The 11,123-nt window shown below is 36.4% G+C and overlaps 1 long non-coding RNA gene across 1 annotated transcript in view; it reads right to left on the bottom strand.

Annotated features, from left to right (window-relative positions):
- Nucleotides 1–1,464: 1,464 nt before the first annotated feature.
- Nucleotides 1,465–11,123, bottom strand: part of LOC137161909 (uncharacterized) — a 28,588-nt gene continuing 18,929 nt past the window's right edge. The window contains exon 3 of the long non-coding RNA XR_010922207.1: nucleotides 1,465–1,642. This is a non-coding gene — a long non-coding RNA (uncharacterized lncRNA). The remainder of the gene's footprint in view (nucleotides 1,643–11,123) is intronic.

The raw sequence follows: 11,123 nt of genomic DNA, 5'->3' as shown, positions 1-11,123 counted from the left end.
GTTAGGTCAGAATGTGCTGTGCTAACCTTTTGGAGTGTGTTCACACACACACACAATGTATGTTGCTTCTTAGGAGTGTCTGTGTTATAGCAACACTAGCAATACCATTGCCAAGGTCATGTATCAGACAATAAACTTGTAAGCATCTGTTTTAATACATGGCATGACTTTGGTTCATGGCCTAACTTTACTGTCTATGGTTCAGGCCTCAGATCTTATACAGGTCCAATGTTCCAGGCTCTCTCTTTCTCCTACTCCTTGATATTCTTTGTCCCATTCAGATCAATGCTTCTTAGCTACAGCTGTGCTGTTTAAGTAATTCTGTGTCGACCACCATCTCTTCCTGTGGAATATAAAATCAAGTGTTCCTGTTTCCAAGCATGTATTCTTTGTTAGCTATAATACAGTATGTGATAAGAATCACTGTTATCATTACAAAACAAGATTGCTTGGATATTGACTCATCCTTATAGATGAGTTTTGGGGTCAGAGAGATTAGTGTGCAGTAAAACTTTCATTATGTTTAGGCTTTTTTCATCCACAGGTTCCTTAGAGTGCTGTTACCGTTTGTTGTGTTCTCTTTAAAGTGTACCGAAAACAGGCTCGATCCATGATGACCTGCTGGTTTGGATATGAGTTCAAAGATTTCTTCAATGCATTTTGAAGGGAGCAGCACTACAACCAAAAACTTGAAGCAAGAAATAATCAGTGTCTTAAGGTATTCTGAATGATATATTAAAATAAAAGTTGTTGTATTTTTCAATAGGATAAAGTATTATTCAAAGATAAATAAAAACATTTATTGTTAAGGATCCAACTGCAAAGGAGGGATCAAAGCATTGTTTCAAATATACTTATTGGATTCACAGAAGGGGCCAAATACTCAAAGGGGCCTCCACTTAGCTTTTACTTGCAAATGTGCAAACTTTTCACCCCATAATCCCAGAAGCAGAAATTAGAGCAACCCTAAGTCAGCTCTATCTATGCCAGCAGTAAAAAGCCCTTTACAGGATGTTCTGACAATCCAACTGAATCTCCAAAACAGCGTGTACACCAAGGGTTGGCAGGAGCAGGTGGAATAGAGGAGGCTATACTGGCTTTATGCCCCCAGGAGTGTCCCCTATAGCAGGGAAATTCACAGTTGGCTAAGACAGCTATTCACCTTCCACCCCTTTTTCAGCTAGGAAACAAAGCACATGGAGTGTAACAGAGGGTTTGGCTATTTATACACATAGCACATATATGTTTGATTTTCACACAATTTGCATGTACATAGTGAATGTTATGTTGTTAGGGGAAAACCTCTGGCAAATCTAAAATTCAATGGCCACCTCAACCCCTAACATAGGAATTACAAGGTAGGTCAACATATTAAGAAGTTCTCAACCCTCAACCATCAAGCGCAATATCTCTTAGCACACAATTACAATGATTAAAAGGTAAAACAAGTGAATATTTATTGGGAGGACAAATGAAGTATATAGCTTAGTAGTTTACAATGGAAGGCTTAAAGCCAAGGCCCAAATGGTACCCATGGATAATACAGAATACAGAAAATAGGATATGTGACCACACAGATGACTTCAGAAATGAACAGGTCAGGAAAGGCAGGAACACCAGGTGGATCAGGATCAGGTAGGTTCTGGAAAACAGGAACACCGATGGGCTCACTAACAGATGTGAACAGGAACATGCATAGAAATACTGGGACACAGGAACAGAAGAACCTGAACAGGTAGGTTCTTGATCTGGTATCTTCTTACCAATACAGGCACTACTGTCTCTAGGACAGACATCCCTGAGTGCTGGCATTCTTAGAATATGTATACAGTTCTATTGCTGGGCAGAATATAGAGCAGATGATCTGGTGGTTTCCCACTCTTTTTCTAAAAGTGCGCCAAACTGCCATGAAGAAGGCTACCCATGGATGCCAAACAACAACATTTCCAAAACAAAATGGCAATTGCACAAATATAACTAACAAAGTGTGCAACAATCTATGCACACACATGGTTGTGTATACAAAGGTACAAGGGAACAAATAACAACAATTTGCAGTTCTGGACCATATATTTTATAATTCTCTTCTGTAAGGATAGCATGTCCAAATTCACATACATGATTTGATATACAAATTTTCATCTACAAAAATAAAGAGCATGAAAATCCACTTATAAACACATACTACTTCAAAAGGAATATCAGTCCGGCCTCTTCTAACATGATTATTTTTGTTTAATGTTTATATTGTAGTAACATGTAATAATGGCATCAACCAGATTGCAACCCTGTACAAACATAAATGACAGTCCTTGCCCCAAAAAGTTTACTATCTAAAAGAGATGAACGGACAATTATGAATTACGTGATTCAAATGCAAAATTCTACATGGGAGGAAACAGAGCTGGAATCTATTTGGATGCATATTTGTGTAAAGCAAAATTGGAAAAGGTTTGAAACACGATGTGATGAAGTTTATAACTACAGCTCCAAACCACTGTACTGAAAGGGATTACAGCATGCTGACAATATATCTTTTTATTGTCCTTATTGAGCAAGAACTGATATAAATCAATGTTGATCCATTGAAATAACTGGAGTCATACTGATTTACACATCTAGTGTAATGTGGACCATTTACTTCATTCATGTAGGCTAGAATTTTCAAAGGAACCTCAGGGAGATGAATGCCCAGCTCTTGTTGAAATTGTGTAGAATTTAAATACCTAATTTCTTTAATCTCCTTTAAAAGTTCCAGCCATAATTTGTCTAGGTATAAAAAGGTCTCAACGTCCTTATCACAAAGTACTTTATGAGTTGATTCTGAAGTGTATAGCATCTGAGACTTGTAATTAAATATTAGATCTTAAGTTATTAAATATTAAATATAAATTTCTAGGAGACCTATATATTGACTAGTCAGTGCTTGAACAGCTAGTAAATAAATTTTTCACCATGGTCTACTTTTATTTGAACCTTTTTCATTTTTAATCTCAGCAAGATGGCTTACACATAATATAATCAATATTCTCTTTGCTGCTGTCTTTTCACATATAACAACATCTGGGCAGGTCTTTATCAAACATTTTTCAAGTCCTTAATTAAGTCCTTACTCAGTAAGTTTAAAGAAACAAAGAATGTGAAAAAGAAATGTAAATAATGCTAAATCAACCATGTTTTTTCACTCCCCAATGATAGACATTACATGAATTTTTTGTTATATTTTTCAGCTAGGATCTGGGTTTTATATTGAGGAATCCCAATGGACTGAAGCAAACACGTGGTTTACATTGTATGCATGATAATCATTTTGCCTTTAGGATATGTCATTTGACTACATAATGTATTAGACTTATATTCTGAATAAATAATCATTACTATAATATCCCATACCAATAAATTAAAAGATAGAGGTTAGGACAGGAAAGCAGCAAAATAACATTTCAGAATCAGTTTTCTTTCATATTTCCTGTACTAAGAAAAGACTCAGTTCTTGTCTTCACTTACCTCTGAGATTCGACGGCAGTCAACCAGAGTTACACAAGCTACGCAAAAAACTTGCATAACTCCCATCGACTTCTCTGCTTCTCTTCTGTGTGCCGTCTTCACTGCACAGCGCCGACGGGAACTGTGTTCCTGTCGATGCAGCGCTACGCCACTTGAGAAGATGGTCTTAATACTTCAATTTCTGGATCAACTGAGCAGGTCTTCACTGACCGCTCAGTCGATCCAGAGAAGTCGATCTGACAGTGGTAAATTTGCCGCCACCAGTGAAGACATAGCCTCAGTCACACATCTAAGAAAATCCTAAAGGAAAACAAAATCTATAGACACTTTTTTTCCCTAAAAGACATTCTTCAGTTTGTTGCTTCCCAGTGCATGGCAGGTTATTTCTTTAGCCTTGGATAAAATGTAAAATTGAGGTTCTGATCACCATGCTTATAAAAGGTACTACCAATTTTTTTCACAATAATCCTGTGTTCTAGCTAAATTTCAATCTAGATCATTATATTCTTCCTGCCTGACTTTTCCTTTGGTGTTCACTTCCTTTGCTTTCAACTGACCATTCACTTCCTGTTCTAACTACTGGGTAATGTTAAGCTCTAAACAACTTTTGCATTCTATCCCACCAGTAGCCTTGCTTAAATGATAGACTACATGATTCCTGAATATTTGTAAGGCATTTTGGAATACTTTGATGTGCTACTTCCTTGACAACAGGAGAAAACATGAAAACAATACTTAACAGCTAGAAGGGAACAAGATACTGCAAGCTGCCATATGGCCATTGGTTCTCTACCAGTTTTAAAGGGTCAGTTCTCAGACAAGCATGCTGGAGAAGTATCTTATAAAAGGATTCCCTGCATTAGTGAGTTTCAGGAGACTCTAATCATCTGCAAAGAAAGATTTTTTACAGAAAAGCCTTAATTACCACTTTTTTGAGAGCAAGACATTTGCTTGAAAGACAGCCCCAGGTTTTCCAGGTTGGAGTCAAGCATTTGAAAAAGCTTTAATTTTTTTGTTTGTTTGTTTTGCTTTGCTTTTTCTATAATAACAAGTGCAAAGCAATTCTGGCAGCTTGCTGTTAGTAGTCCACCACCTGCACTTTCCATTATAGGGATGAAAAGCTCTATAGAAATATAATGCTGATTATTTATAATTGATAACAAACTGGCTTAATGAGATGGTTTAGATTGCACTCCTCCAGGAAAGAAATCCCTGACACATTATTCTAGTACAGATAAACAAGTATTGTACAACAGGAAGTAGGCGATGTAAGATGACTTAATAAATGGTATAAAAGAGAATGGTAATGAATTATAAAAACATGTAAAGTACTGAAAATTTCCTCAGGATCTGGAGGTACCACATTTAGAAGTGAAGTCATTGGGAATGGAGGGCAGTCAGCACCTTGCCAGATGAGCTATGTAATAACAAGCAACTTCAACTATATTTCACCTTTTGATCTGGGCCCCAATCTTCCAATGAGATGTGCACAGACAGACTCGTGCACCCATACAGAGTTCCTCTAACTTCCATGAGGGCTCTGGGTGGGTGCAAGGGTCTTCCTGCTTTTACATAGTATGTGGGCAGGATCAGGACTCTAGAGGTTTAGGAGTTCATAGTCAATTACCTGTTCCATGATCCACGTAGTGCCACATTCACTGTGTGAGTGAATTCACATTAAAGAAGAGGGTATCTTACCCCAGTAAATATTCCACTTTTCTGTAACTGATTTTCCACAACCTCCATATGTGATATGCAATGAATCTGTATTTACACACAGAATATGCAAGTATTGCAAAATATGAAATGTCAACCTCAAGCTCCTATATTAGCCTAAAATGAATATATTTTGTTGTTGTAGGGGATTCTCTGCAAAATGATGTTTTGCTGGCTTTCACAGCAACCACCAAGGTGGTGGGAAATGAAATTCATCATGCAATAATCCTTTATAATGGATTATGTATTTTATAAGCTTCATAATATTTCTTAAGGTATTGTTTCCTCAATAAATCAGATCCTTTAACTGCAGTCTGATCATTCCAAAGAGGATAGAAAATCTATGGAATGCCAGAGAAAGATAGAATGATGTATTCCATTGATGGCATGAGCATGATACCAAAAGTATCTATGTATTCTGCATATACTTAGCGTCAATTCACCAGTTATGCAAGGTGCCTGCTATGACCCCAGAAATGAAGGTAATATAGTTTAGGTTAGAAGATGCAACTGTACAGATGTAAGGAATCTGTCAGCATTGTTGTTTGAAATGCCTACTTTTAGACGTATCAGAACTGTCAGAAAACAAGGGCAGACACCCCAACTGGTGGTATATTCTATAATTAGATTTCACCAGGCAAGTAACAAATGTGAACGCGTGGATCACTATACCAGTCTTACCATAGAGTCACGGCCAGTCCCTTCAGACTCTACAGCCTATCTTGCCACCTGGATAAACAGAACTTTGTGATAAAAGGTTACTTAAACCTAAAATCACACCATTTCATGTCCCAATCCCAACAGACCAGTCACTTGCCCCAGATCAATTGGTACCCAGATCTTACACCAAAAACAACGCTGACAGTCAATTCTATATTAAACTAACTGTAGGTTTATTACCTAAGAAAAAACAATGAGAGTTATTGAGAGGTTAAAGCAGGTAAAACATATGTACAGGTGAATCAAAATTTGTAACTCTAAATGGTGACAGCGATGTAATAAATTGCCAGTTTCCAAAAAGTCTTTCAGATCTAACCAGAATAACTCTAGGGATCTCTGTCTTCTCATTCAGTTTTTCTGCCCTGTTAGAATCCAGACAGTCCAGAGATGAAGGATATTTCTCTGAATCCATATTTATAGCTTCTTCACACAGAAGACAAGCTGACAGTCTCTCTACCTATGTGAGCTTTTTTCTTTAATGACAATAGGTGAGGAGTGCACTTAGACTTTTGACTTCTGGTCATATACATAATGGCCACTTGCATTGAAATTAGCATCTTATGTTTAAGTCCTTTTTTAGCATTTCACAAGATTTCTTTGATAGGTAATTTACTTACAATGGTATTTACCATGTACGCTATTGTTTGCTATTACATAAATGTTTGCTATTACATTATGACAGGAACAGATAAGCGAAAGCAGTACCAATAACATTCCACTAGTTTTCATGGATGTTAAACATCTGAATACACACTTATACATTTAACCATTACTTTGATTTACATGAGTGAATTAACCTGAATACATCCTAGCATGACCTGGTCAGCCAAAGTTACAAACTGAATTTGGATTAATTTTCAGTGTTTTCTTCAGATTAATATGATTAATATGTATGACAACATTGGCACTTTCTGAGATTATCTGAAAATTACTCAGCATCTTAAAAATGAGAAAGAGCACCTGTAATTAATACAAGTATTAAAAAATTAGCAGTCCTATAATTCAGTATATTTAAATATATTTTCAACATTATTTTGTATTTATTATTTTAAATGGTAATACTGGAAGTTATATTATTAATCTAGATGATTTAAGACAGTGAATGTTTTTTGATCCTATTATCTATTATTCCAGTTTTGTACAAATTAACTCCATACATGCTGGGTGAGATATGATATTCTTTGAGGGCATATGTATAACTTCTTGCATTAAGATGAAAATGCACCCCAAAGATCTAAAATTTCCACTGACACACTCAAAGTGGACTCAGTTTATATTGTTCAAAATCTTCAATTAAAAGTCCACAGATTTACTTTTCCCCTGTTTATGTCAATGGGAAACAAGCTCATTCCCTAAGTGCAAAAGTAATTTGCATACAGTAAACTTTTAATAGGAACAAACGTGTTTCACAGTAGTCTTTTTAGTAGAAAATTTCAAGAACAGATTTTCATAAACACTAACTCCACTGATCGCATACACACACAGGGCTCCATCCACCTCCCATTAAAATCAGTGTAAGGCTTATAGCCCTGTTGTACATGGAGCAACTTTTTTATCTCTCTGAATGAAAAAGAAATAATGGACACCAGCTACAGTATACAGTGTTAATGTCCCCATTATGGTTCTTTTACTGCATCTGGAGCTTGCCACTGACTTTTCTAGCCAATAGGAATGTACCCAAAAGGGAAACACTGTTGATAACAGAACTCACCAGACCACACATAAGAAAAACTATATACTGGCTTGTAGTTTAAAAGCATTAAATTCTGTGTCTGTTTCTGATCTTACAACCTCTGTGTGCAGAGAACTCCCACTGACTTTAATGGCATAGTCGTATTTTTAAAGCACTTGTAGGTTCTTCAGGAACAAACTACTATATAAATTTCAACAGTTATCAGGAACATCCCATTGCCACAGTGGATCAGAGCAGGTTATCCATCTCCAACAGCATCTAGCTCCAAATATTTCAGTGGAAGAAACCCCACAATAGACATTAAGTTGGAAGGAAGGTTTGTATAAAGAAATGGGATGGATGAAAGAACATTCTTTTGGTTAATCAGTCCAAAACATTTTCCCTATCCCTTGACTTTAAAATAAATATACACTGATTTCCCCTCTTGGCTCTGTCTTATCCTGTATAAATTCCCTGATGTCAGTGGAGTTTTTCCTGATTTACATCTATGCAACTGAAAAGAGAATCAGGCCATTTATTTATGTATACCTATATGTCTCATATACTTCATTAATATCAGTGTGTGGGACTGAGAGAGATTCATCTTTGATCACTACAGAACAAAATACACATTATGCCTATTGCAAATGTACATATATGGCAATGGAAAGGTTTATCAAAAGGCATAAAACATAAGAGAGCACTTAGAAGCTGAAGATGTAATCTTCAAGAAAAAAACAAAGAATCACAACATGATTCTAAATGAAGTGCCTTTAACTCAGAGTAACTAGTTGGTATTAACCTGTCTGACTTTGCACAGAAGAATTGGATGGGGAGGAAATAAGATAAAAGGAAATGGCATTTGAAGCAGATATTTAGAAGTAGAAATATTGTATATGAAGTATGTGAACTAAAGTGTATATGGAATGAAAAAGACTTGCAGGAAAAAGTTAGAGTCAGATTCTGTCCTGTTGTACATTCAGTGTTGCCTTGTTAAGGTGGGTGAATAAACTTTTCTTTCAGATGCATGAGTGTAAATGTGGAGTAACTCCTTTAAGGAAAATGAAGTTACTCTGGATTGACATTGGTGTAACAGAGCAGATGTAAGCCCATAGACACAGATCCTTGGGTGGTGTAAAATGGCACAGTTACAGTAACTTCAGTGGAACTATGCCAGTTTACACAAGACAAGGATCTGGCTGAATGAGTGTTTTTAAAATATCTTATTTGACCATAACTCATAATTCATTTTGTTTATTGGCCATAATCATTCCCAGATCTGCATGTGGAAAGTTTACTACCTACATGAAAGCTGGATTGTGCTGTTTTTGCAGCAGCATGCCTCCTTTGTTAGACCCCCATTGGAGGGCTCCCTGAAGGGATATCTTCATGGGGAAGTCTATGGAGAGGAGGTATGCTTGTGGGTAGGAATACAGGGGGTGCTACTGGAGCTGGTCAGAAAGAAGTCAACAAAAATGTTTTTTCATCAAAAAATGCCAATTCATTGAAACCAAAACGTTTTGCAAGGATATATCAGTTTCAACAAAACTTTCTCAAGTCCAACATTGAATTTCCAGTGCAATACACACCGCCCTAGAATTGCCAATAGCAGAATGGGTAGGATACTCACCTGGGACACAGAATAGGAACTTGAACCCAAGTTTCTTATGTGATCGTGCTATGTCCTAGCCATTAGGCTGTTCTGTGGGATGTACCATCTTACCTCTGTTTCTCTAGTTTTTTAAGGAAAATTTTGAAAGGCCTCAATTTCATCCCAACGTGGAAAAAGACCTCAATTTGTTTTTTAAATGTATGTTTTCCAGACAGCCTTAGGCACTACATACATTGGTTCCCTAATGCATGCAGATTCCTTGGAAACAAGTGGGGAATTATCATAAAATTTAATGCACCTCTATTTTGTATTAACTTTAAATGTCACTGAGGACATTCCAGGGGTAGCTTCCAGCAGGGGAAAACTTGTCAGCAGAGCTTCCCCAGAGCCATGTGCTTGAAGGAGAAAAGAGATGTGGTGGAAGTCAGCTAGACGAGTCACTAAACTACTTACAGTCATTCATTTTTTGCTTAAATACATTTTACTGCTTGCCTCCATTTGGAAGAACTTTCCATCTATCTTTTAGTTGCTATTAGAAAAAGAAAAATCTCTCATTAAATTCTCATTACATATATTATGTACTTTTTATTTAAATCTATGTCTCTTCTGGTTTGTCCAACAATCTCAAGTGAATTATCTAATTTAATTTGTCATTGATAATTATAGAATTATTTCTTCTAAAATTCAGAAATGATCATATTGGTGCTTCCCAGTGCAAAGTATATGGTCTTATATTTTACAGAATTGTGGCGTTATTAGCTGGCTGAGGACAATCAGAGTCAAAATGCCTATTACTCAAGGCTGACTTGCAAATATTTTCAGGTAAGTAGCCCAAGTTGCATTATTTTGTGCTTGAGAAGGATGGGTTGGGATTTTGGGGCTTCATCTGCTTATATGACATGATTACCTGGTGTGTGACCATTATGCTGGAAGAGAATCAATCCTCAAACTCGTCTTGACAGAATGATCATTAAATTAAAAAATGCACTTCCATCTAGAATGCCCATCTATGTTTAGATTAAAGAGACAGTTCTAGGAAGAACAAGTCTTTCTTTCTGTAGTCCTTACAATTACATCTAAAGCTAATATAAAGCTGGTTCCTCGGGCTGTCAATATCTATTTATTCTTTAAGTAATCACTTGATTTGCTACATATTTCTAAAGTAATTGAAGAGCTCTTTCTAACGGATGTGCATATTATGAGATTGTTTCATCTTTATGCCATGCTGGCAGTATGCTGTTTTCATAATGAAGGTTATATTCCATGTGAAGAACAGATGTTTCATATATTTCAAAGAATAAGAACATAAACGAAACTGACCTTCAAAGACACATTTCAATCACAACCTTAACACTGGAGCTACTGTGTAAATAAACAAATGAAAAGAAGTGCAACTTGACCTACTGCTGTTTGTGTTGATGTTTCTGGCAGGGAACATAAAAATACAAAATCTCAAAAACAGAAGATGAAGCCAAAGACTTTCCACTAAAATAAAAGTATACTTTTTTTTCCCCTTGCAACAAAGTTTCTTTTTTCTGAAAACTCCCTATTTTCTGTGTACAGGTACATGTGTACAAGTACAAGTCCTCCCTGTACTCTCCAAATCTTTTATGGAGTGCTGATGGGTTTGTGTCCTATATGGCATTTTTCCCTGCAGATAACTCATAGATGCATACAAGGCCTGTGCAAGAAGTCACCTAGTAATTCCTACCTCCAGTAACAGCAAAACTAGAGTGTGATGAGGTAGTTAATCAGATGAGAGAAACAAAGATATGTGATCACAACTATTGAAAGTAGACTGAAGATGTATATGTGATTACTGAATCCTTTGTGTTGAAACAGGGACGGGGGTGAATGGTGGTGATAGCTGATGGGAAATTGAGACTACAGAAGTGA

The sequence above is a fragment of the Emydura macquarii genome, unplaced genomic scaffold (assembly GCF_026122565.2).
Source record: "Emydura macquarii macquarii isolate MOO-44397 ecotype Brisbane River unplaced genomic scaffold, CSIRO-AGI_Emac_v2 contig_2406, whole genome shotgun sequence".
In the NCBI taxonomy this organism is placed as follows: domain Eukaryota; kingdom Metazoa; phylum Chordata; order Testudines; family Chelidae; genus Emydura; species Emydura macquarii.
This window is presented reverse-complemented; position numbering and strand designations above follow the sequence as displayed.